Source organism: Vombatus ursinus, unplaced genomic scaffold (assembly GCF_900497805.2).
Source record: "Vombatus ursinus unplaced genomic scaffold, bare-nosed wombat genome assembly UNPS02014791.1, whole genome shotgun sequence".
In the NCBI taxonomy this organism is placed as follows: Eukaryota; Metazoa; Chordata; class Mammalia; order Diprotodontia; family Vombatidae; genus Vombatus; species Vombatus ursinus.
This window is the reverse complement of record NW_020954569.1, coordinates 70,977,183-71,003,904: the sequence shown is the minus strand read 5'-3', so window position 1 is coordinate 71,003,904 and position 26,722 is coordinate 70,977,183.

The following is a 26,722-nucleotide window of genomic DNA, read 5'->3' as shown; positions in this document are numbered from 1 at the left end:
CTCACCCCAGGATCACCACTCAGGATTGCAACCAAGCCCAGGCAAAGAAAAAGAATCCTGCCTCAGCACCAGCAAAGAGACCCCAGCATTCCCCCTCTGCTCAATTCCTATACTGTCTGTGGGCTGAGAGCTGTGGAAGCAGCTACTACCACTGTGTCCACCTCCCTGGGGTTAAGCTTCAGCCAGGGCTGGATTGTACTCCTCTCCCACCCTGATCCAACAGACTTTTCCCCCTGACCTTCTATGTTGTCTTTGGCATTTGTATGTTGAGAAGTCTGCAAACTGCCACAGTTGCCTGAGATTCAGTCTCCTGAGGCCTGCTTTGGGTTTGCTCTGGCCCAGTCTTTGCCTGTGCAGCCCACACTGAACTGTGCTCTTCTCCCATCCTGGCACAACAGACCTTTCCTATCAACCATCCAGGTTGTCTTGGGCTGGAAATTTGTTTCACTCTGCCTTTTTATGGATTCTGGTGCTCTGGAATTTGTTTAGAGTCATTTATTACAGATATTTGGAAGGGTTTGGGGGAGACCTTAAGCAGGTCACTGCTTTTACTCTGCCATCTTGACTTTGTCCCTTGTTGCCTACTTTTTGAATGAATGAATAGTATAGTGGGAAAAACAAAACACTGGATTTGGAGTGAGAAGATTTATCTGGATGTGACTTCAAATACTAGTTCTTCTGATTATTACTAAATGAAACTAAACAAATCACTTTACTCCTATGGATTTCATTTTCCTCATCTGTAAAATGGGGACATTGGGATGGGGAGGGGGAGATACATTATTTGATCCTTTAAGTCATTGAAAATTTAAATTTGATGAAGTATTAATTTTTTTTAATGTAACCAAAGCTAACTTAATGGTCTAGTTCTTATCTTTACTTTCTCAGAGTCTGTTGGGTTTATGCTAGCCAAGACACATAGCACCTACAACTAATAAGTTATTGGTAAATAATAAAGCCTGCTGTTGGATGTGTTATAAGAATCAAACACTCAGGAAGAATCTGTTTATATATATATATATATATATATATAATCATAAACATTTCCACTAGAGCCTTTTGATACTAATTCAAACTTCTGAGGCCTTCAAATGCCCTTGAGGATTTCCTACACTTAATTTGGCAGGCACTAAAACTTATTTAAAACACCATTATTTAACCCAGCATCAGAAGCCATCCAATTATGTATGATTATTTCTTTTGCCTATAATTTACTCACCAACTTGCCTGCATCTCACGTTTGTTCACAGCAACCTTTTACACACTTATGGGTTGGCCCAACTGTTAAATAGACCCAAATCCCTCAAATTTATCTACTCTTCACTTATTATTTCTTATTCCCAAAGCACTTAGGAATAAAACTACAGTCAAGTGAAAACAAGTGATTTCACTGTTTTCTTTTTCTTCCTTCTAAACTTGTATAGTTATCTGGTTATATTTCACCTCCTTATTGCCTCCTCCTTATTGCCCCTTACCTTCTTGATCTTGTCACTTCTAAAAGAATGCCTGGGATTTTTTTTTCTTTTTGGAATTTGGAGATGTTTCTCTCCCTCTCAATTTTGCCTAGCTTTCTCACTCAAAATGTTCTTTGTGCCTATGTGTTATTGTTTTAACCTTCTCAAGCATTACTTGACACCATTGAACATGAATGTCCCTGTCTTAGAAAATCTCTAATTGTCAGTTGTACAAAGTAACAGTGTGCCTATCAGTCATTATGTTCTAAAGTTCTGATTCCCAGGACAGCCTAAGAAAGAGGGAAGTCTTTCTAATTTTTCAGCAACTACTATCACAGTGTTCTCTTGTGCCCTTAGATGATTTTTTGTACCACTCCTGCCAGTTTTTTATTATTTTGGCTGCTGAGGTGCAACAGAATAGGAAATAGATTTTGAAACATGAGTGGTTTTTTTTTTCATTTGAGACCCTCTGCACATTTTAGACTATTTCCCTTCAAGGTAGATGAGATTTCAAAAATGGTCCAAAGAAGAACATTGAGAATGGTTATAGGTTTTGGACTAGGGCAGAATTATATAAAAATATGGCTTCATCATAGTAGTGACAGGCACCCTAGGAAAGAGCAAAATTCAAAGTACTCACTTGTAACAGAGAAATCTACGTGTGACATTTTTTGCTTCTAATGCTTCCCCACATATAACAATACTTGGCTTTGAAAAGTGCCTTCTGATGCACAGGCACATGCATACTGCCCAGCTTGAGTATGCTTCCTTTCCCTAGCTCATTTGGAACACTTTTCAAAAAGTCCATTCCATGATAAACAAGGTCAAAAGTACAGGCCTAAATGGACACTTTCTGTCCTGGTAAAATCCAACCAGGTTAGAAAGAACAGTTGTGTCTAGCTCATACTCCATTTTATGTTTTAGGGTATATGGATAAGATGTCAAGGAAAAGCATTTTCTTACTCTCATGAAAGGACTACTGTCAGGGTTTTTCCATATTCCATACCCCACGTAAATTATTCTAGCTTTTTTCCCTGAAAATTTTTAATTCAATTAAATTCAATAAATATTTATTAAGCACCTACTATATCCCAGACACTGTTGCTGAAAAGTAACTAACTTTTCTACAGGCCCAGAGTGGCCCAGGGGTTTAAGGTTCAAGCTCTGTCGACTTTGATGCAGCAGCTTCCTGATGACCCTTGGTCATACTGAGATGGCTTCCTGGTCACCTAAGGGTATAAAAGGCCCATCCTTATGGAGTCAGGGTCCTTCAGACTTGGCAGATATCTCAGTATCATGTGAGTCACCACACCCTGCCCTGCTAATCAGATGAGTTTCAACATGGAAGGTAGGAGTGCCATATCTGCTTACACAGATTGCCATAGTATCCTTACTAAATGTCCTTTCTACATTATGGCTAAGTAAATTTCCTTTTGTTAATTGTTGAAAAACCTGAAAGTGTCTCATTCCATTCTAAATCCAAACTTAAACTAACAGATACTGGCCTGAATCAGGTCCAGCAATAATCCTTCTTCTGCATATTGCAATAGATATTTCTAGAGTGAGCAGAACTACCTTACTTTATGTGTATTAAAGGAAAGGAGAACCAAGATTCTTATTTAATATTTGTAAATCCATATTAGACCTGTGGAGCTCTTGTTGATGTCCCTAGCAAAATATCAACCTCATAAGGTTGTTTTTCTTTTCCTTCAAACTTTCTGAATTTGTAGTCTGAAATCCCTAAGCATATTGCTGTTCCCTAACATGGCTACTCTTCCCCCATGTTGCCAAGGAGTAGGTTCAAACAACAGCTTATCTTGGAATGATGACTGGGAAAAGAACACCTTTACTCATCATTTTTTCCACAGACTTAGGGAATCTGAGTTGGTTGGGACACCAAAATCCATTTAGACCAATCTGCACCTGAAGACAATTCCCAATAAATGATCATCAAGACTCTTTGAAGACTTAATGACAGATAATCCCCTAAATTATTTACCTTTGCTTTTAAGTAGGACCTCTCCTGGCCTGAGAATGACTTCAGTCCTCCCTATTCTAACTCTCTGGGGGGAAATTCTTAGATTAGAGTGTTGATTTTTCAAGACAGATCAGACCATTTGCTTGTAAACATTCTTCTTGTGAAGTGAAAGAGAGCTTAATTCTGGGAATCATTCATTCAAAAGGCATCTCTTCTGTGTTCTCAAGTTAAGTTTCATTCTAAGAAGATATTGGGACAGTAGAATGAAGTCATGCCCATTGCCACTTTCAACCCAGGTATGAATTATGTGAACTCATTTTCCTGTGGGAGTTATTAACTATTTCCAAGAAAACCTGCCTTATACTACTAGGAAGAAATAAGATTTTTTTAAAAATTCCTACAACACAGCATTTTTCTATTGTGGTTGAAAACCTTTGGGGAATTATTTCTTCATTATCTCTATTTTGGCTTTGGGAATAACTCAGTTGAACCCTTTACCTTTCATCCTATGTCCCTGATACTTACTTTTTTATTATCACAACTTGCTTTCACATTTCTGTGGGGAAGAAAGATCTTTGCAAAAGCTATTCCATATTTCCCTATCAGTTACATCATAAGGGCAAGGATTAGAGACCAGACCTGTGATTTCACAAGTATAGGGTACTCCTACATGAGGAAATTCCTTCTACAAATACAGATCAGCATCTTCTCTGAAAATTATAGTCTTAGGGAGTTGTCAAGAACACTGAAAGGTTATGTGACTTTCCTGTGGTCATTCAACTATTATGGGTCAGAATGGGGACTAGAACTCAGGCCTGATATGACCCTATGACACACCATATGCTAGTTTAAGTCACAATTGAAAAGTCTGCCTCTTCTAGTAAGTCCTTCCATATTGAGACAGTGTAGTATAATGAAAAAAAAATGTAGTAAAAAAGATTTGAAACCATATGGTCCAAATTTAAATCCTAGCTTTGTAGTTGCTATCTGTGCTACCTTAGATAAATCACTTCCCCTCTTTGGGAAGTTTTATTTTCTGTAAAATAAGAGATTTATGTTCACTGATTTCTAAAAATGTTTTCTGACTAAATCTCACTATCCTGTGATCAATGTAGTCCATTTTTTAACCCACAAGCACAAACATGTGATCCCCCTTTGCCTCTCAGGTCCTTTTTATATGCCATTGTATCTTCCTACTAAATTATACTATTTATGTATCTTGTTGAACCCATCATAATGTAAAGTCTGTGTTAATTACTATGTTTAATCGTTTTCCTCCTTACTACAAATGCCCACCACAATGCTTTATATAACATGATTATAAAGTAATGCTAGCATTCAAAAAACCATATCAGATCTAATACATTTAAATTAAGTTTACCCTTCGATATATTCACCTACAGAGTTTCCTATGATTCAAATAACTCTGGTACTTCTCCCTTGGTATATTGTCATCAAAGCATGCAAGAACATCAGTCTTCTTCTATTATCCCACTCTATTTGGGGGGTGGGGTAAGTGGTATGACACAATTTAATCCAATACTTTAATTACCAAACGATCCCAAGTAACTTTTCACTCTCTCCAAAGATTATCAAGCTTCAAAAGATACACAATTTCTACCATCAAGGACATGAAGTAGAATAATCCCTAAAGAGAACACCTAAAATGTTTTCAGCAATGACAATATGGTTAGAATAAGTGTATAAACTTACAAGTACACTGCTTTGAACAGGTGAATACTTGTTTGGATGTATAAATTTTTGTATTTAAAATAAAAGTCATGATGTTTTATGTCTAATTTCTTCATATTTACCATATGGACACAAATAGATATTGGGTAATTTCCTGAGTGTCTTCCCAACTGACTCCATTTGATTTTTTTTTGTATGCACTAAGTTTTATGTAGGCGCCTATCAAGTGCAAGACTGAGATGTATCACAGACTATATTACATCAAAGGGGAAAGCCCACCCAAAAAGTGAATTTTACAACTTCACAAACTTGGATTATCACAATTTGCCTTTTTTAGAGTATGTTGGGATATGGGGAGACTACTTCTTGAGAAAATATTAGATATTTGTGGAAGAGAAATGGGATATTTCAGTAATAACAATGAAAGCTTGAAAAGGAGAAGAAAGGTGCCACATTAATGGATTTTATTTTGCCATTGAATGTGAAGGCAATTTTTGGAAATTCTGAATCCTTTCTAAGAGATTTTATCCAAGATTAGATGGCATTGTAACACCAGCAAATAAATAATGCTTACATTTTGGCACCACAGCTAAGCGATGGCTTCTGACTAGAAATTGAATGAATAGTTTAATGGTAGTTCAAATAGTAGCAAATAGTTGTTTGTCAGTTTACAATCACTTATTCTCATTTGCTTCATGCAATTTCCTGAGCCATGTTACAGTTAAGAAAGCTGTCATATGAAATGAAAGTGGCTTTTTTCAAACAGAAAACAAATGTACCCTGGCTGCTATACTGTCATTTAATCATTCAGTCTCTTTGCGTCATTACTGTGCTGCTAACATAAAATCCTAAATTGTTTATTGAATAGAGAATGGACCTACCATAGGGTCCATGTAAGCCTCTTCATATCACCCTAGCTGACTCATAAGGATTTTGCTCTCACTCTAGGAAGTTGTACTTTTTTAAAGATTTCTCCTTATTCTTCAGTCATTTGATTTTGGTAGAAGGTATCACGGAAATTCTATGAGGATATGGGACCATATGATGTATGGACTCACTTTACATGTTTAAGGATTGGATGTGACATCTTACAAAGCTATGGTCATAGAGATGAATAATTTGGAGTTGGAAGGAACTGTAGCAATCATCTAATTTACCGTCCTCAGTTGACATGGGAAGATACTGAGACCTAGAGATGTAAAATAACTTGCCTGTGGTCACATAGCAAAACCAAGATTCAAACCCAGGTACTTTGACTCCAAATTCAGTATTGCTTTGCTACTTTGGATGAAAATATCTTCCTTTATTGGATCATTGAATTGAAATGCCTTAAAACACACAGACCCAGATGTTATTTGTGCTATATTGTTTTGTCATCCAATTTTAAGGCTATGGTATGCATATGTGGGCATTAGATGAGCTGCCAAAGTTAATATTTTTCATGAAAATACAAATAGCTTATTCTTTTCAGAATAATTTTAATTGATCATTGCTTAGGAGTGAAGGGACAATGAAAGCAAGCAATGAAGAGAAAGTAGATTTGTTTTTTTCCTATTTTGTTTTGACATTCAATAATTTGTTTCTCTTTTTTTCTAACAAGAGGGAGGCTCCTCGGATGAGGACTCAAAGATTTTCAAAAGGTCTTTGAAAAGTAAATGAAACTCAAAGACAGCTTCCAGTCCTCAAAGAGTTCAAGTTTCTAAATGAATTGGAAGCCAGGGAGAAGAAAAAAAAAGGCAAATATGAATAAAGAGCCAATATCACTGAAAAACCATAGTGAAAGGTGTAAGAATTGCAGACTTAGAGACAGGAGTTTCATTCCATTTTGAGAAAAATATGGGGGGAAACGGATTCCCCAAGCTATAAACCAGTGAGATTAATGATTGTTGACAAAATTCTGTCAGATTTATAAAGTAATGGGTTTTCAACATTAGGGAAGAGAAGCAGTCATCACTGTAAATCAGTATGGTTCATCTAGAATATACCATGTCAGACTAAGCTAATATATTTTAATATATTTGTATCAGTTTTGATACAGTTAGACAGGTAAATAACAAGAATATCATAAATGAACTATTCAAAGATTTGGGCAAATTGTCAAATAATGCCTCTAGAGCTTTGCTTTTGGATAAAATAGAATGCAGACCAAAGAATAAGTCAATGAGATGGATTGAGAACTGAGAATAATTAGACTCAGTGACAGTGATTGATAGGTCAATGTCTACTTAAAAGGAGGTCTACAGTATAGGGACTAGAGATCTTTTCTTGTCCCTGTTCCATTTAAAATTTATATTAGTGATTTGGCTGGAAGCATAGATGACATTCTTATCAAATTTGCAAATATCATGAATCTTGGAAAGAGCTCTAATATGTAGTATGACCATATTGGGTTCTAAAAGGAATTTGATAACTGAATGATAGACCAAATCTAATAAGATGAAATGTATAAATATAAGTTCCTACTCTTTAGTTTAAAAAAATGAGGGGGCACTAGGTGGCTCAGTGTATTGATCACTGACCCTGGAGTCAAGAGGACCTGAGTTCAAATTTGGTCTCAGACACATAACACTTACTAGCTGTGTGATCCTGGACAAGTCACTTAACCCCACTGCCTAGACAAAAAAAAATGAAACTATACAAATATAGAATTGGCAAAGGCTTTATAAAAATATGTATGGATTTCAATACAAAACAAGGTCACTGAATAATTGTAACACACATTTTAAAGTTTCTACTATATGTAAAGTACTTTTCTAGGTACTAAAAATACAAAATCAAAAATCAAACAGTCCCTGACCTTAAGATATTTCCTTTCCATTGAGTTTGGGAGTGGAGGAGGGAAAGGGGCAGTGAATATGCAAGTACTAGAGTCTCAATTTCATAAATCTGAATTTTTTTTCATAAATTTGTATGTAATTTTGACCAGAATCTATCCATATTTATTCATCTAATGCAATTCTTGTCTCGGTCTTATCCAAAGTTTGCCACAGAGTGCTCATCCAACACAAGGGATGCCTTCTTTTGTTTCTCCTATCCTCGTAAAGATAACAGTGAAGCATTCTGGCTACCCACCTGTCATCCTTCACCCATCTTGTGACCAGCCCATCTTCTTTTCACATCATATATTTCCTTGATAATATGTTTCACTCTTACTCTTCTACATTCAACATTCATTATATGTTACACCCTGCTTGCACTCAATCTGCATCTCTCCATTACCCTCTCTATGATATTCATTTTCAGTTCTTCAGAGTCCTTTGTGTTCCATGTGCTGCTGTTTTATAATAGCAACTGTAAAATGTTGGTATTGAAAAAGTTATGGGCCTCTATTTCCATGAGAGGTTTTGGGTCATCAAAAGATCTTACAATTCCCTATGGGAAATTGGGGCCACTCTCTCTGTCCTGCCCAATTCTGGGCTCAACCACCAGACTATATTTGAAAAATCTGCTTCAAATATGCATACTGATGAACAAGCTATGCAGTTTGTCTATTGAAATGGATATAATACACTGGTCTATAAATAAAAGAAATAAGGTAAATTGAGGGAGATAGCACAAACTAGGGGGAGGGGAGATCAGTGAAAACTGCATGGAGAATAAGGCTTCTCATCTGAACCTTGAAGCAAGGCGAAGATTTTGAAAGAAGTGGCAGAAATTAGGGAGATGTTTACAGTGAATTATGATGTCTAAGGAAATCAAATGTAATATTAAACTATATTACTAGGTGCATAATATCCGGAACAAGGGAGGTAATAGTATCACAGCGTGGTGTAGTATAGGCCTTTCTATGCTTATATGCACAGCAGTGTCATTTTTTCCAATCTTCCTTAAAACCAGATATTCTCCTAAAGAAATGTGCTCTCTGTCTCTCTCTCTGTCTCCCCGTCTCTCTGTCTCTCTCAGTCTCTCTCTGTCTCTCTGTCTGTTTCTCTCTCTCTCTCTCTCTCTCTGTCTCACACACACACACACACACACACACACACGCACACACACACACACACACACTTCAGAAAACTCTCCAAATTTTCCAAAGGAAAGTTTTGCTCTGAAAACAACTTTTATATGCTTCATGAATATATTTTAGAAAATACAGGCCCTACCTTTTTAGAATGGAATGCATCAGAAACTTATTCCATATATTACATACACATTTCCCTTCAATAAGCCTGTATTGACCACCCCTGGTAAAGCAATAGAATTAAGTCAGGTTACTCCATTCTCTAGATTGGACTTTGAGACTTCCTTGTTAGTATTTGTCAGTGCTATTAGTATTATTATTGATAACAATAACTTATATAGTTCTTTAAGATTTGCAAAGTGTTTCTTTTCATAACAACCCTGTGAGACATGCTTAGATAAAGAAGCTGAGACTCGGAGAGTTAATTACATTCTCATGGTCACACAGCTAGTGTCAGAGCCAGCACTATTACTAAGGGCTCCTAACTCCACAACCAGGGCCCTTTCTTCTGTCATGCCATCCTTATAATACAAAAAGCATTTCCTCTCTCTCCTTTCTAAATCAATTATATTTTTGGTATTCTACTTTGAAAAAATAAAGAAAAATATTTCCAAATAAATAGACCAGCATTCATTCTTGATACCTTATTTTATTAATTTTTACACAAATATATGGGTGTACATGTAGGGAACACATCATGGGAGTTCTCTGATCAGCTTGATGAACTTGCCATATGGCTTTTATTTGACTTGGCATCATTTTATGGAGAGTATTGAAACTTTCTCTTCCTGGAGAATGGGTAGAACTGGCTGCAAGATGAATTATTTGAATTGAATTCTTAGGATTATGACTATTGATGAACTTCATGCTAATCTATACTAGAGAATTATAGTCAAGGACTAACTCAGGCCTTTTTCTTTTCTCTATCTTTTTTTTTCTAAGAAATACTGAGAGAATGGTAGAGCTAAAACCAGATCTGTAAGGGTTTGGGGGAGAGAAGAAGAATGGAGACATTTCCTCTCTCTTAATAAGCTTTTATTTAATTACTAGGTGCTGAGTTTACTGTATATAGCATTGTTCTATCTAACTCATCACCTAGAATCTGACCACTGTCAGATTTATCCTATCTTGTCCAGCATCTATAAGAGTTATAGAGAATAAACAACAAGTTCATTAGAAGTATTGTAAAGAGGAGGATTTATAAACAAGAACATTTTATTAAAAAGACTGAAATTTAAAAAAAAAATAAAAAGCGAGAAGAGGAAAATGTGAGTATAGCAACATCAATTAATTCCAACATGCCATTATCAAGTGCCTTCTACATGCAAGAAGAGAGGCTCCATGGATAAGTGAATAGAGATCTAGCCCCAGAATCAGGAAGACCCATGTTCAAGTCCCATCATTGACACCTCAATCAACCAACAAACATTGAATAAGTAACTTACTAAGTGTCTGGTACTGTGCTCCGTGTGAGGGACTCAGAGACAAAAGTAAAATAATAGAAATGCGAAAAATGAAATGCTCTCACAGAACTCACATTCTATCTATGTATCTATCTATCCTGGTGATGTGACCATGGGCAGATTAACTACATAGTGTTCCATTCAGCTTCCTAGTACCATAAGGTACTTTTGTTGTTCATTTTTTTTCAGTCATGTCTGACTCTTTATGACCTCATCTGGGGTTTTCCTGGCAAAGAAACTGGAGTGATTTGTCATTCCCTTCTCTAGCTCAGTTTACAGATGAAGAAAATGAGGCAAACTGGGTTAAGTGACTTGCCAAGGGTCGCATAACTAATATGTGTCTGAGGCCACATTTGAACTCACAAAGAGAAATATTCCTCACTCTAGGCCTAGCACTCCATCAACTGTTCCACCTAGCTACACCAAAAGGTGCAGACGTGTACTAATTTAGGGAATTTTCCCATTAGGATTTCTGCATGCCAAAGGAGGGGAGAAATATTCAAGGCCCTGAGGTTACAAAGCCAACTGGAAATGTCCTCTAATGACAAAAACCTTAAATTGAGGAGTAAGGGAGAGACAACAAGTACATAGATATGAAAATGTGATGTACATACAATGTAATTTCAAGAGAGAGAGAGAGAGAGATACAGGGACAGAGACACAAACAGTGACAGAGCATATTGGATCATTTGTCAAATTAATGACTTAAAGGGTTTTTTTTCCTATATGATTATTCAATGTATTGACATAGACTTGATATTCTTTTTTGTCTTTCTAAATGACCTTCATACATATAGTCTGCAAAACCAACTCAGATCTCCCTTTAAATCATGATTGTAGTTATTTTTGAATTTTCAGCCTCTTGTTGGTAAATATTCAATATTGGCAGAATTGGCAAGTATGTTGCCATTCCATTGTCACTGCAATTCAGTACTTTATGCCCTCTAAGGCATGGAGAATAAGAAAAAAAATTGATAATATATATGATGATAAATTATGCATTGTTTCCTAGTCCCAACAACTCATTTGATTTGCTCAGGGTTAAATGTCATCTACAACTATTGTAGCTTATAATAGGTCATTTGCCTCCAGCTAGAAAGAGAAGTGGAAGGGCCAGGGAAACATAAGGAAAATATAGTTAAAATGAGATATTTATGTCATTAAAATGTCATAGTAAAACTTACATGGCATGTAAGATTATCTAAATAGCTCAACTGCTTTGTATATCAGGGCAATCTTTTTAAAAATGATCGTACCTTATCTCCTCCTTGTGCAGCTTCATAAGAGGTCTAGTTATTAATTGTGGTTTGATTTTTACTCATTGTAGAAAATTGTTTAATGCCATCGTCAAAGCCAACTATGTTTGGAACAGTTTAATCTTGTAAAATGTTCGCCTTAGTTATACTAGGGAGTATGCTTTTGGGATCCAGGTGCTATCAAAAGTAAGAAGAAGACCACATGCCCATTAACATTCCTTATAACTCAGACAAAGTTTAGTTTATCATCTGTATATCATATGCAACTAACAGTTTGAAAGCACATTGCAAAGTTATCTCTGTAAACATATGTTCTATCCTTGTGGTTTCAGATGATCTGAAACTAGTCATTTTGTTATTCTTTAGCTTGATGTGGAGGTAAACCTGAAGTCTTGGTCTTTGTGATGTCAATAGGGGATCCAATCTGACCTCTGCTCCTAGTGAGGTAGAAACATTTCAAGTGTGACACTGGTGATGGATGAGATAACTCAGGACAGAGAACCAGTCCAGCTATCCAAAGAAAGAAGAAACTTAGAATCAGAGGATTGGTCCTAGGGTAGAATGTGACCAAAGAATGTTTGCCTTTTTTTATGTCCTCAGCATCAAGCATATTTTCTTGGATATAATTAACACCACAAATATTTATTGAATTTATCATTGAAGGTGGTGGTTACTTTTTTGGCACTGAAACTCATTTAATTTTCTCTGAAGGCATAGAATTATAATTATCTGCATCAACTGAGGTATTATCCACTGTCGATGAAATGGCAGGTACTTAAAGTATAATGAAGTCCACTATCATGAAAGTACTACTAGAAGAAACATACCAAAAGGTAGAACCCTAGAGGGAATGGTTGAGTACTTGTGATACAGTGGAGTTTATATAAGAAAACATCCCCTTGGAGATTTCATTATTTAAGAATAATGGGTTGTTAAGGAGCACCCTTTAAATGACATTCCTATATTCTCCACAAATAGCTGAGCAAAGAAGGAAAGGAAAAGGAAAAGGAGAAAGGGAAAGATATGCCCAACTGAATCCAGGATTCCAGATAATAGCAGGGAGAGATAAAAAGGTTTTCTTAAATGAGCAATGTGAAGAAATAGAAGAAAAAAACAGAATAAGAAAGACAAGTGATCTCGTCAAGAAAATTAGAGATATCAAGGGAAAGTTTCATGCAAAAAATGTGCATAATAAAAGACAAAAAATGGTAGGGATTAAAAAAAACCAGAAGATATTAAGAAGAGGTGGCAAGAATAAACAAAAGAATTAAGCGAGAAAGATCTTAACATCACCAATAAACACGATGACGTATTTACTGATCTAGAGCCAGACATCCTAGAAAACGAAGGCAAAGGGGCTTTAGGAAATATTGCTAACAATCAACCTACTGGAGGTGGTGGAATTCCAGCTGAACTATTTAAAATCCAAAACAATGATGCTGTTGAAGTGCTGCACTCATTATGCCTGCAAGTTTGGAAAACTCACAATGGTCACTGGATTGGAAAATATCAGTTTAAGTCCAAGTCAAAAAGAAGAGCAATGCCAAGGAATGTTTGAATTACCAAATAATTGCACACATTTTGCATGCCAGAAAGGTTAAGTTTAAAATTCTGAAAGTTAGGCTTCAGAAATACATGAATTGAGAATTACCAGAAAAGCAGGCTGATTTTCAAAGAGGCAGAGGAACTAGAGACCAAATTGCTAACATTCACTGAATTATGGAGAAAGCAAAGGGATTCTAGGGAAAAAACAAAACAAAACATCTATTTCTTTGCATTGACTTCAGAGCCTTTGTGTGGAACACAATAAAATGTAGCAAGTCCTCAAAGAGATGGGAATACTCAATTATCTTACTTCTCTCCTAAGGAACCTGTATGCTGGTCAAGAAGCAACAGTTAGAACTGAAAATGAAACAACTGATTATTAAATAATGGAAAAAGAGTATGACAAGGCTGTATATTGTCACCTTTTTAAATTTAATATCTATGAAGAGTACATCATGTGAAATGCCAGGATGGATAAATCAAAAGAAAGAATTAAGGTTGCCAGGAGATATATCAACAATGTCAGATATGCAGATGATACAAATCTGTGGCAGAAAGTGAAGAATTAAGAAACCTCTTGATGAGAGTGAGAGAGGAGAATGTAAAAGTTGGCTTAGAAATTAACATAAAAAAAAAACCAAAGATCTTGGCAACTGGTTCCATCACTTCCTGGCAAATACAGGGAAAAAGAAATGAAGGCAGCATCAGATATTATATTCTTGGACTTAAAGATCACAGGAGACAGTGACTACAGCCATGAAATTAAAAGATTCTTTCTTCTTGGAAGGAAACTTATGGCAAATCTGGGCAGCATACTAAAAAGCAGAGCCATCAACTTGCTAACAAAGGTCCATATCATCAAACTTTGTTTTTGTTTTTGTTTTTTCCAGTAGCAATGTATGGTTGTGAAAGTTGGACTACATGAAAAGCTGAGTGTCAAAGAACTCACACTTTTGAATTGTGGTACTGGAAAAGACTTGTGAGAACCCTTGGACAGCAAGGAGATCAGATCATTTAATACTTAAAAAATTAATTTAGGCTATTCTCTGGAAGGCCAAATACTGAAGCTGAAGTTTAAATATGTTTGGCCACACAATGAGAAAGTGAATTAATTATAAAAGACCCTGATGTTGGAAAAGATTGAAGGCAAAAGGAAAAGGGGACCAACAGAGGATGAGAAGGATAGATAGTGTCATGGAAACCACAAATATGAAGTTGGACAGACTTTGAGAGATAGTGGAAGATAAAGGGGCTTAGCATGCTATGGTCTGTGTGTCACAATGAGTCAGATATGACTGAATGATTGAACAACAACAACTGTATTCTCCTGCACATTTATTTATTAGACCCCAGAGGAGTGTTTGTTGTATCAGTTGTAAACAAAATATTGACATTTGTCTTCAAAAATCCTTTTGGTGCTCTTAAACTCCCTTCCAGTGTCCCTCTAACAGCAATGAGAAACATTTGTGCAATCTCACCATGGTTTGAAAATTGGGCTCTCCATTTTAGAAAACTTTACCTTTGGACGCCTGCTGATTACATTTGAATATTTCTCATAATACAGGAACATGTCATGAAATGCATAACAATAAAATGTGGAGAATTGAATTTCCTGTCATGGAAGATATATCAAATTATGTTAGTTTTAAAAATGTTCCTCTATCCTCCTGCACTACATTGTAGACAACTGCCCATCTTGATTATCCCTAGTCCCAGAAATCCATTATGCTCACTCTGCCAGGGTATCACATTGCAGAATTTTATGCAGTGCGATACAGTACAAAGAACACTGGGATGAGGGGACACATTACCTGTGTTACCTAAGGCTCATTATTTTGCCTCTTGGGGCATTGAAATAACATTGATATAACACTTTGTCACTCTCCTATTTAGCTTTATAATATATGATGTCTTAGAAGTAGGAGATGGGGGACAAACAGACAATGAGTTACATGACTGGATTGAGGGGAAAAAACTTATGTTTTAATATGATTGGAAATTTTAAATTCAATGTTTCCTGGCCACCCACAAATGGATAGTATATTTCATCACATAATGGCCCTCATATTTGGCATATGCCCTGCAACACAGAAGTAAGGATGTTGCTTTCAATTCTCAAGGATAGAGAAGAGTGGCCTTTTGACATTCTCAGGGGTGGAGGAGTTGTCATTTGTATTCTTCAATTCTTTCAGCAGTAGTAATCTTTGTCTCCTGATCTGCCATCTTCTCAGTGACAATGGATATTCAACAAATAAATGATAAATGTTTATTAAGCACCTTCTGTATTCTGGTTATTGTGTTAGATACTGGGGAGATAAAATGGCCAAAATAATGAAGCAGTTCCTCCTCATGTATTGATGTTTTGTTTTAAATTTTCATCTCATTGAAGCACAATTTGGTGAATTATAGTTATAAGAGCATTTAGCCAGTTTAAAGAACCTTAAAAGAATGCCATATATTTACTCATTTTGACTTCAAAAGTTTTATATATAGGAAACCAGGCATCAAATCAGACATCTGTTTACATTGAGAGAGAATTTTCCCCTTGGATATCATGTTTATCCCAACAATATCAATGAAAAGGAAATGAATTTTTTTCACTATAAATGGCCAGCTTAGTTGTGCAAGAACAAATGATTGGGTTGGGGAAAGAGGGAGCTGGCATTACTCTCTTTGCATTCTAAAAAATTCTTGAATTGTCACAGATATAAAATATTTTGCAACACTTTTTGCTCTTACAAGTTACAGTAGTAATAAGTCAATAAGCATTTATTTTGCTCCTACTTTGTGTGAGGCACTGTTGTAGACACTGCAGATAAAATATAAAAAAAGATAAAAATAAGATAGTTCTTGCCCTCACATTTTATTGGAAACTACCTTCTTCCATTTTTCAGCAGTTTTCCTGATCATGTTTTTGGGGATTATAGTTCTGCTATTTGGGACAAATTTAAAATTCAATTTAAGTATGCACTCATTAGTTTGTTCTCTGTTTCCCTTCATATGCTATTTCACTTACTTATTAGTGACATTCTTAAGTTGTTGCCTTCCATTTCTTTCTTCAGAGAGCCAGAGCTCTGTCCAATGTCTTAAACCCATTCTCTAGCAATACCAATTTTACCCTAGTTCTCCAGATTGCTCCTTGCAGAACATTCTTTGTCGGCTTTCTAAGGCACAATAAACATGATAATTCTTAGATTACTTCTTTTCCCAGAATGTACTTTACTTTATATTGATAATATACCTTTGGAATTAGACTGACTACATTAAAACTTAAAAAAAAATAAGCGGAAGAAATAGACTCAACACTAACTATAATTCCAAAGCAATCTATGTTATTGACATCAATTGGAAGCATTTATTTGTTTTCCAAATAAAATGTTTATAATTGTTATTGTTCCCATGACTCCTTCTGTTGCATACATAATACTTGCCTTTACCCCAGGCAGGCTTCATTGCTTTTTACTCTGCATCGTATACTTTATTGATTTTCCCATTACTATTATTTCCATTAATAAGCAATTTTGAAATGACATGGATTTTCTTACTGTTGTTTTGGCTCCTGTCACTCCTTGACATAGGGTCTGAGGAGGTGACTGATTTACAACATTCACTTTGTAACATTTTTCCTTTTCATATTTCCCCTTTTGTTTTCTCTGCACAATTGCATTTACTAATACCAGTGTCTTCCACACCTAAGCAATACGTTCCTAAAAGGCTTTTTGTCAGGTGGTGGAGCCAAGATGGTGGAGAAAGGGCAGCAATTCACTTGACCTCTCCCCAAAACCCCTCCAAACACCTTTAAATAATGTCATAAAACTATTCCTGCAGCAGCAGAACCCACAAAAGGATGGGGTGAAATGTTTTTTTTTTTTCCATCCAAAGACAACTTAGAAGATTGGGAGGAAAAATCTGTCACACCTGTGGGAAACTGGAGCATAGTCCAGTGCAAGCCATGCCAGCACAGACTGAGCCCCAGCAAACCAGGAGCAGGCCTTGGGAGTTACTGAATTAGCAGTGGTAACAGTTGCTCCCACAACTCTCAGCCCACATATGGTAAGAAGGAGAATACAAGGGTCTCTTTCTAGCACTAGAGGCAGGACTCTCTTGCTTTGTCTACACTCAGATTTGGGTTGCAGTCCTGGTTAGCAGTCCTAGGGCAAAGAGGAGCACTAGCACACCAGGGCTTGCAGCCTCAAAGGAGCAGGAAAATTCATCACAGTTCCAGGACAGAAAAAGAGTGTTGTGGTCATTCACAGAGTGGAGAAAAACCAGTAATTGCACCTTCCTTAGATCATACCACCTTAGAAGATCTGAAATCTTCCAGGTACCCAGAAGTATCTCTGAAAAGAGCTGCACAAAACCCCTGGAGCTTGTGACAGTGCAAACTCCACCCTGGATGCAGAGCCTCACTTTAACAAAGAGTTAAAAGTCAAGAAATAGACTGGAAAAATAAACAAACAACAGAAAAAAAATTGATCATAGAAAGTTACCAAGGTGACAGGGAAGAGAAAAACATATACTTGGAAGAAGAAAACAAAATCAAAGCTCCAAGATGCAAAGTCTCTGAGAAAAAAAAATATGAATTGACCTCAAGCCATGGAAGAGCTCAAAAAGAATTCTGAAAATTAAGTAAGAGAGGTAGAGGAAAAATTGGGAAGAGAAATAAGGGTGATATAAGAAAATCATGAAAAAAAGAGTCAACAGCTTGGTAAAGGAGACACAAAAAGTACTGAAGAAAATAACACCTTAAAAAACAGAATCGACCAAATGGTAAAGGAGGTAAAAAAAAAAAAAGCCAATGAGAAGAAAAATGCCTTAAAAAGCAGAATTGGCCAAATGGAAAAGGAGGCATAAAAATTCACTGAAGAAAAAAAAACTCATTAAAAATGGAATTGGCCAAATGGGAAAAAAAGGCATAAAACTTCATTGAAGAAAATAATTCCTTAAAAATTAGAATTGAACAAGCGGAAGCTTATGACTTTATGAGAAATCAAGAAGCAATAAACCAAAACCAAAAGATTGAAAAAATAAAATACAATGTAAAACATCTCATTGGAAAAATGATTGACCTGGAAAATAGATCCAGGAGAGATACTTTTAAAATCATTGGACTACCTGAAAGTCATGAGCAAAAAAAAAAATCCTAGATATCATCTTTCAAAAAATTATTAAGGAAAACTGCCATGATAGGTTAGAACCAGAGGACATTCACTGATTACCTCCTGAAAGAGATCTCAAAATGAAAACTGCCAGGAATATTATAATCAAATTCCAGAGCTCCCAGGTTAAGGATAAAATATTGCAAGCAACTAAAAAGAAATAATTTAAGTATCATTGAGCCACAGTTAGGATAACCTAAGATTTAATAGCATCTACATTAAAGGATTTGAGGGCTTGAAATATGATATTCCAGAAGGAAAAGGAGCTAGGATTATAGCCAAGAATTATGTATGCAGCAAAACTGAGTATAATCCTTCAAGGGAAAAATGAGTATTCAATGAAATAGAGGATTTTCAAGCATGTTGATGAAAAGACCAGAGCTGAGTAGAAAATTTGACTTTCAAATACAAGAATTAAAGAAGCATAAAAAGGGAACAGGAATGGGAAATCATAAGGGACTTAATAATGTTAAACTGCTAACATTCCTACATGGGCAGATGATGCTTGTAACTCATAAAAATGCTTTCTAATTAGGGCAATTAGAAGAATATATATAGACAGAAAGCACTATATGAGTTGAATATGAAGGGATGATATCTAAAAAAATAAAATTATGGAATGAGAAAGAAGAATGCACTAGGAGAAAGGGAAAGTGAGAGGCAGAATGGGGTAGATTATCTCACATAAAAGAGGCAAGGGAAAGCTTTTACAGAAGAGGGGAGGAGGGGAGAGGAGGAGGAGCAGTGAACCTTACTCTCATCAGAATTGGTCAAAGAGGGAATAACATGCACCTCAATTGGGTATAGAAATCTATTTTACCCTGCAGGAAAGTAGGCAGAGAAGGAGATACAAGAAGTGGGGAAAAGGTGATAGAAGGCAGGGCAGGTTGGGGGAGGGAGTAGTCAGAAGCAAAACACTTTTGAGGAGGGACAGGATGAAAGGAGAGAATAGAATAAAGAGGAGGGAAATAGAATGGAGGGAAATATAGTTAACAATAGAAACTGTAAAAAAAAATTGAAGTACATTTTTCTGATAAAGACCTCATTTCTCAAACATTGAGAAGTAAGTCAAATTTATAAAAAATGAGAGCAATTCAATGATTGATAAATGATCAAAAGATATGAAGTTTTCCTATGAAGTAATCAAAGCTATCTATAGTCATATGAAAAAATGCTCTAACTCACTATTGATAGGAGAAAAGCAAATTAAAACAATTCTGAGGTACTCCCTCATAACTTTTAGATTGCATAATAGGACAGAAAAGGAAAATGGCAAGAGTTAGAGTGGGCGTGGGAAAATGAGTCATTAAGGCACTGTTGCTGGAGTTATGAACTGATTCAGCAATTTTGTAGAGCAAATTGGAACTATGCCTAAAAAGCTATAAAGCCATGCCTATCCTTTGACCTACCAATATCACTACTAGGTATACCTCTGCCAGAAGTTAAAGGATACTCATGGCTACCAATGGCAGAATCCTAACACAAAGTACTCAAATACGTTATTGCTGATAGGAATTTTCTGAGGTGATACTTAAATACTTTCTGGCTCTGTAGGCAGTTCTTTATTCACTATTCTATGTTGCCTTTGACACATACCACTTATGTGACTACAAACAAGTTACTAAACTTCTCAGTGCTCTAGGCAACTTTAAGACTATAAATTATAAAGAAAATGGTCACCTGCCTCAGTAGATAGTCTCTTCATTTAGTAGCTTTCCTTTGAAAATTTATTTTTTAATCAACAAAAAATCATCTTCTCTCCCTCCCACATCCCCTGCCATGGGAAAACAAAACAAAACAAAACCTTTAGTCATAAATGTTCATTGCCAAGCAAAAAAAAAGTCCCCATGTTGGCTATATCCAAAAAGAGACATCTTCAATCCATCTCCTCTCTGTCTATAATCATGATTTATCATTGAAATGATCAGAGTTCTTAGGTCTTTCAAAGTTGTTTTTTGTCTTTACAATGTTGGTTTAGCTCACTTCACTCCTTGTTCTGCTCACTTCCCTGAGTCAGTTCATGAAAGTCTTCCCAAGTTTCTCTGCAATTGTCCCGTTCATCATTTTACAGCATAACATACTTTTAAAAAAATCCTTTATGGTAATTTGTTCAGCCACTCCTCAATTTATGAGCATCTCCTTAGTTGCCAGTTCTTTGTCATTACAAAGAGAGTTTCTATAAATACTTTTATGCTTATAAATTCTTTCTCTCTTTTTTAAATCTTTGAGGTATAGACTTAGTAGTGGTATTGCTGTGTCAAAAGGTATGTACTATTTAGGGACTTCTGGGGCATAGTTTCAAATTGATGTCTAGAATACCTATAACTGTTTGTTTCTCTATCAACAGTTCATTAATGTGTGTGTATTCCCATAGACCTTCCAACATTTGTCATTTTCATTTTTTTTTGTCAATTTTTCTAATCTGATGTGTATGAGATAGAACCTCAGGGTTGCTTTTATTTGCATTTCTTTAATTATTAGATATTTGGAGAATTTTTTAAAAAATACCTATTGATAGATTGGATTTTTTTCCTTTAGAAACTGTCTATTAATATCATTTAACTATCACTTGGGGGTGGCTCTTATTCTTATAATTTTCAATCATTTCCCTATATATCTTGGAAATGAGACCTTTAATGGAGAGATGTGCTACAAAGATTTTCCCCTAGGTAGTTTTCTATGTCAATGAAATCACAAGTCTAGTTGCTATCCTTATCATTAAGAATCTTTAGAGTGTGAAAAAGCTTGCTGAATTCTAAGTAGTTGTTGTCTCCCTATCAGACAAATCAACTGTCTTTCCTTCCTATTTGTGGTAACAGGTTGCAACCGTAAAGTGCTATGTGAATGTGAGTTAATGTTTTTAAATTATTCGCTCATGATTCCTATATTATTTTGCAGCCTAGGCATTTTGGAGCTCTAGAATATGCCAGTGGGTGGTTTGTGGATTCTGTCTAGATAGTATGACAGAATCTGAATATATGAAGGAATCAAAATCTATGTTGATAGGAAAGGAAGCTATCTTTCTCACCCTACTCCAATTTAATATAATACAATTCAGTAAACATTTATTAAGCCTGTCATATGTGCAAGAGGCTGTGTGGCATAGTGAATAAAGTACTGGTCTCACAATTAGAAAGAGATGGTTTCATATACCACTCAGTGACTCTAGTAAATTCTTTAAGTCTCTAAGTTACATAGAAGTTGATGGTCTGGATTAGAGAGGGAGTTCATGCACAAATTATTTCATAAGTCAAATAGACATAATAGCCAAATATCTCTAGATCCAGTTTGGATATCTATATTGTGATAATAAATATGTTTATGCGTAAAAATGTATATACACATATGTATGGAATATATATATGTATATGTATGCATGTATGTATGTTACATGCATTATTATGTATGCAAGACATTAGGTGCTAGACATGGTAAGGAAGAAGGAAAGGCAATCTTTGCTCTCCAGGAGTTTACATTCTTGGCTCTTGATCCTTAGAAATTAATTTGAGGAGGGACTTCAGGTAACCAAATGGCAGAGTAAGCAGTAAATCACCTTAACTCTCCCATATTCACTTCCAAACAACCATAAAGTAGCACCCCAAAACAAATTCCAGAACAGCAGAAACAGCAAAAAGATGGGGTGAAATAATCTTTAAGCCCCAAAACTTGGGAGATCAGCAAGAAAGGCCTTTCTCAGGTAAAATGGGAGCACAGTCCAGGACAGGAAGTGTCCCAGGAAGTCAGCAGGAAGCCCCTCCTCAGCAAATCAGCAGTAGATCCTAAGCCCCACTGCAGTGGATCAGGCAAATGCCAACACTAGGACCCCCACATGCCTAAGCATAGCCAGGGAAATGGGCAGACTCCAGCTCTGAGAACCACCAGGTGTTTAATGTAGTCTTAGGAAAACACAAAAAACACCCCACTAGCCTCAGGACACTTGAGACACCAGCACTAGGACCTAGCTCAGCACAGGTTAAGCTGTCAGACCCCTACAGCCTCTAACAGTTCCAGCCACCAGCCACCCCACCTTCTCAGTGAAGCAACAGACAGGATGGTCCCAAGTGGGCATCAGGGCAACCTCAGTGTAGTACCAGGTAAACAGCCAGGGTTTTTGGCACCTGGCACAAGAAGCCTGAAACAGTGCCCTTTCTACCCCTGGAGCAGAGTTCAGATTTAAAGGAAAGTAAAAAGTCAGAAAAAATGATAAGCAACAACACCAACAACAAAGAATCTGACAAAGGAGAGATAAAATAGTGACAGAGAAGATTATGACACAAACTCAGAAGAGGATAACAATGTCAAAACACCTATGGGCAAATCCCCAAAGAAAAACAGGAAGTAGCCTCAAGCCCAGAAAGAAATCATGGAAAGCTCTAAAAGGAGCTTTAAAATCATATAAGAGAGAAGAAAATTGTGAAAAGAAATGAGAATGAGTATGAAAAAAGAGTCAACAGCTTGGAAAAAGAAAATAACTGTAGAAAAAAGTAGAATTGGACAAATGGAAAAGGAGATACAAAAATCCACTGAAGTAAACAGCACTTTAAACAGTATAATTGACTAAATGGAAAAGGAAGTACAAAAGCTAACTGAGGAAAATAACTCCTTAAAAGTTAGAATTGGGCAAGTGTAAGCTAATGACTCTATGAGATGTAAATAATCAATCAAAAAATTCAAAAAAATAAACAAATAGAAGAAAATGTAAAATACCTCATTTAACCGAGATTAGAAGCAAAGCAGAAAGCTGGGAAACAATCTTTACAGAAAGTGTCTCTGATAAAGTTCTCATTTCTCAAATATATATATAGAAGTGAAGGCATAAGAATACAAGCCATTCCTCAATTGATAAATGTTCAAAGTATATGAACAGGAAATTTTCAGATTCAGAAATCAAAGCTATCTATAGGCATATGAAGAAGTGCTCTAAATTACTTTTGATTAGAGAAATACAAATTAAAACAACTCCAAGGTACCACCTCAGACCTATCAGATTGGCTAATATGAAAAAAAGGAGAATGATAAATATTGGAGAGGATGTGGGAAAATTGGGACACTAATGCACTGTTGTGGGGTTGTGAACTGATTCAACCATTCTGGAGAGCAAGTTGCAACTAAGCCCAAAGGGCAACCAAACTGTGTATGTAGCAATACTGCTACTAGGTCTGTATTCCAAAGAGATCATAAAAAAAGGAAAAGGACCTATATGTGCAAAAAATATTTATAGCTGCCCTTTTCATGGTGGCAAAATATTGGAAAGTGAGGGGATGCCATCAATTGGGGAATGCCTGAACAAGCTGTGCTTTGTGAATATGGTGGAATACTCTTGTGTTATAAGAAATGATGAACAAGCAGATTTCAAAAAAACCTTGAAAGATTTATATGAATTAATGGAAAGTGAAATGAGCAGAATGAGGAAAATATCATGCACAGTATCAACAGGAATATATGACAATCAACTATGAATGATTCAGCTTTTCTCAAAAACACAATCACCCAAGAAAAGCACAAAGGTCTCATGCAGGAAAATGCTATCCACATCCAGATAAAGAACTGATGGATTCTAAATGCAGATCAAAGCATACTTTTTTTCACTTACTTTATTCTTTTCTGTCATTTTTTCCCTTTGATCTGTTTCTTTCACAACTATAACTAATATGAAAATATGTATTATATATATAATATGTATAAATACATACATGTATTACATGATGGCACATGTATAACCTATATAAAATTGCCTACCATTTTTGAAAAGGGGAAGGAAAAGAGGGAGGGAGAAAAACTTGGAACTCAAAATCTTGTAAAAGTGAATAATTAAAATTTGCATGATGTGATTGGGAAAATACTATTTAAATTTTAAAAAAAGAAATTAATTCAAGGAATTGGGGAAATAACACTCAGGAGCAAGCAGAAATATCTATGTGTGCTGAGGGGCTGTTTTCTATGCCCTAAACTTTTAGCCCTCCCACTTGACAACGTTCAAAATTCCTCTTAAAGGGGATAAAAGCCATCATTTAATTTATTATAGATAAGGATCAAATAATACATTTCACTTTTCCAGGAAAATTAGTCATATTGACTTGAATTTATACTAAGCAGTATATACCTGCTATGTATGAGGTACTTTCCAAAGAATGTAAATTTTTATGCAAAGTGACTGGTGAGGAGAGAATTCAAAGGCATTGGACAATTAAGGAACACATAAGAGACTCCAGGAAGGGAAGAAGAGAGAATAGGAAGGGAAGTGGTAAGGTATCAAAAGCTTTTGAAGACAACCAGTAATACACATACCAATATCACTAATATATAAAGTAGAGTTATCATGAAGGGAGTCCTTAAACAGATATTCAAAATGTATGCTAAAAGGGAGACTTCAAGAGACTTCAGAGGCTCAAATTCTTAAAATCTAGCCACTGCTCAGATTCTTAAGATCTGGCCCACTTGCATTAGTGACACAAATGCTTAGATTCCTTAAGTCTGCCCTAATGACAGATGTTCTAATAAGCCTTGTCTTTGACTGAAAGAAGGCTTGGGTAGAAGTCTTTCAGATAGGACCCACCTGTCATGATTTTGGGGTCTCAGCACCCCTAAACCCCTAAACCTCAACATTTGGGTGGCCTATACAGGGAAACTGCTTAACCCCAAATTCTTCTCCAGCCAAGACTGGAAGGTATGTAAGCCTCCCCACCCCCTTTCTTGCTCTGCAGTTGGCATCACTCTCCAAGCACCTAGGAAAGCTTGGAGGTGCTTTTTGGACAGACAGTTACAAGGCTGTCTCACACTTGGCCTGATGCTCTCAGACTTTTGCTCCACTGGTTAAGTTCAAGTCCATGGACCTGTGTCCATGGTCCCGCAGCATAGAGAACAAAGATGGATGCCGTATGCAGAAGTGTATGCCCAATTCTGTCAATTCTCTCGGTGCTAGGGAATTGTGAAAACTGCAGGTGCTTTTTGGGTCCCTGAGGCTTACTTACTCCCTTCCCTCTACACCTCTGAATCCTCCTTCATGGAAGTTACAGGAAAAAGTTAGAACATCTAAAAATATCTTAGCAGATTCTGGAGGTTTTGTGATCAGTCATCAAGGAGTTTTGAAACACCTCCTTATAATATACCTGGTCACTTCCTTCTCCCACTCCCTGCTCTTGAGTCGAGAGGGTATCTGTTAATCCTTCTCATAGGAGAAGAGAGTTTCCCCCTCCCCCTGACCCCACCTCTGAATTTGCCCTCTACAGCATGGACCCCACTGGCAATGGCCTTGGACCCTGGGGCAACCTTTTCCTGGAAGCATCACCCAGGTTCAGCACATACTGCTCAAGGTAAAGAAGCTAGCCAATGAACTTGGGTAAGCATGATCTTTTAAAGTTGTAATTTTAACTGTTAATGATGCGATGCTGATTCTTCATGTAAAGTAATTTGGAAGTGCATTTAACAAAATTGAAGTCACCTGATTGGTAATGGGTTTATTTCAAGTTTCAAATTGGTGAACTTTTTGTATCAGTTATGTCAAGCAACTTTTCATAATTCGATTACCGCTAAAATAATTTGGCTATTGTTGGTTATTGTTTTAATGTGTAAGCTAGCCAAAAAAGCTTATTTGGCTTATGTATGACTTGTTGAGAATTTGCAAGTGTATAGAAATCTCTGATGATTGGCTTTTTACACCAAGACAAATTTAAGTTTGAGATGTAAATCCTGAAAAAGTTTTTCCTATGCTGGGATTAATGAAACTTGCTGTTTGAGGTAAAAGCTCTTAGGATTTTATTTTGAGTTGTCTGATGGATCATAATAATCCATCGATAATCAATAATCCATCATCTGAGAAATGCCACAAGCTACTCAGAGAGAATATGATGCTGGTGGGAAGTCAGCATTGGGAAAAAGCTGAGAGGACAAATTTAGCCTCAGTCTAAGATGGGATCCTCCTGGCTCAGTTTCCCCATTATGTTCCTTTGAAAAGGAAAGTTACCCACCTGACTATTCTTGTGTCTGACTATGAGGTGGATTTGATACTGCATGGTTGGAAAACTGAATTATCTGAATCCAAACAGAGCTAAGGCTATTTTATCCTGTCATATTTGGGCCCTAAATCTAGTCCCTGCTTTATCCTTTTATAGAAAATTTCTATAATCAGAACAAGTGGTTAATAAAAGATCAATGCAAGTGTGTGAGATCTTGCTTTTTCTGATCTTAATGTGTAGCCATTCACTACCCCCAAACAAA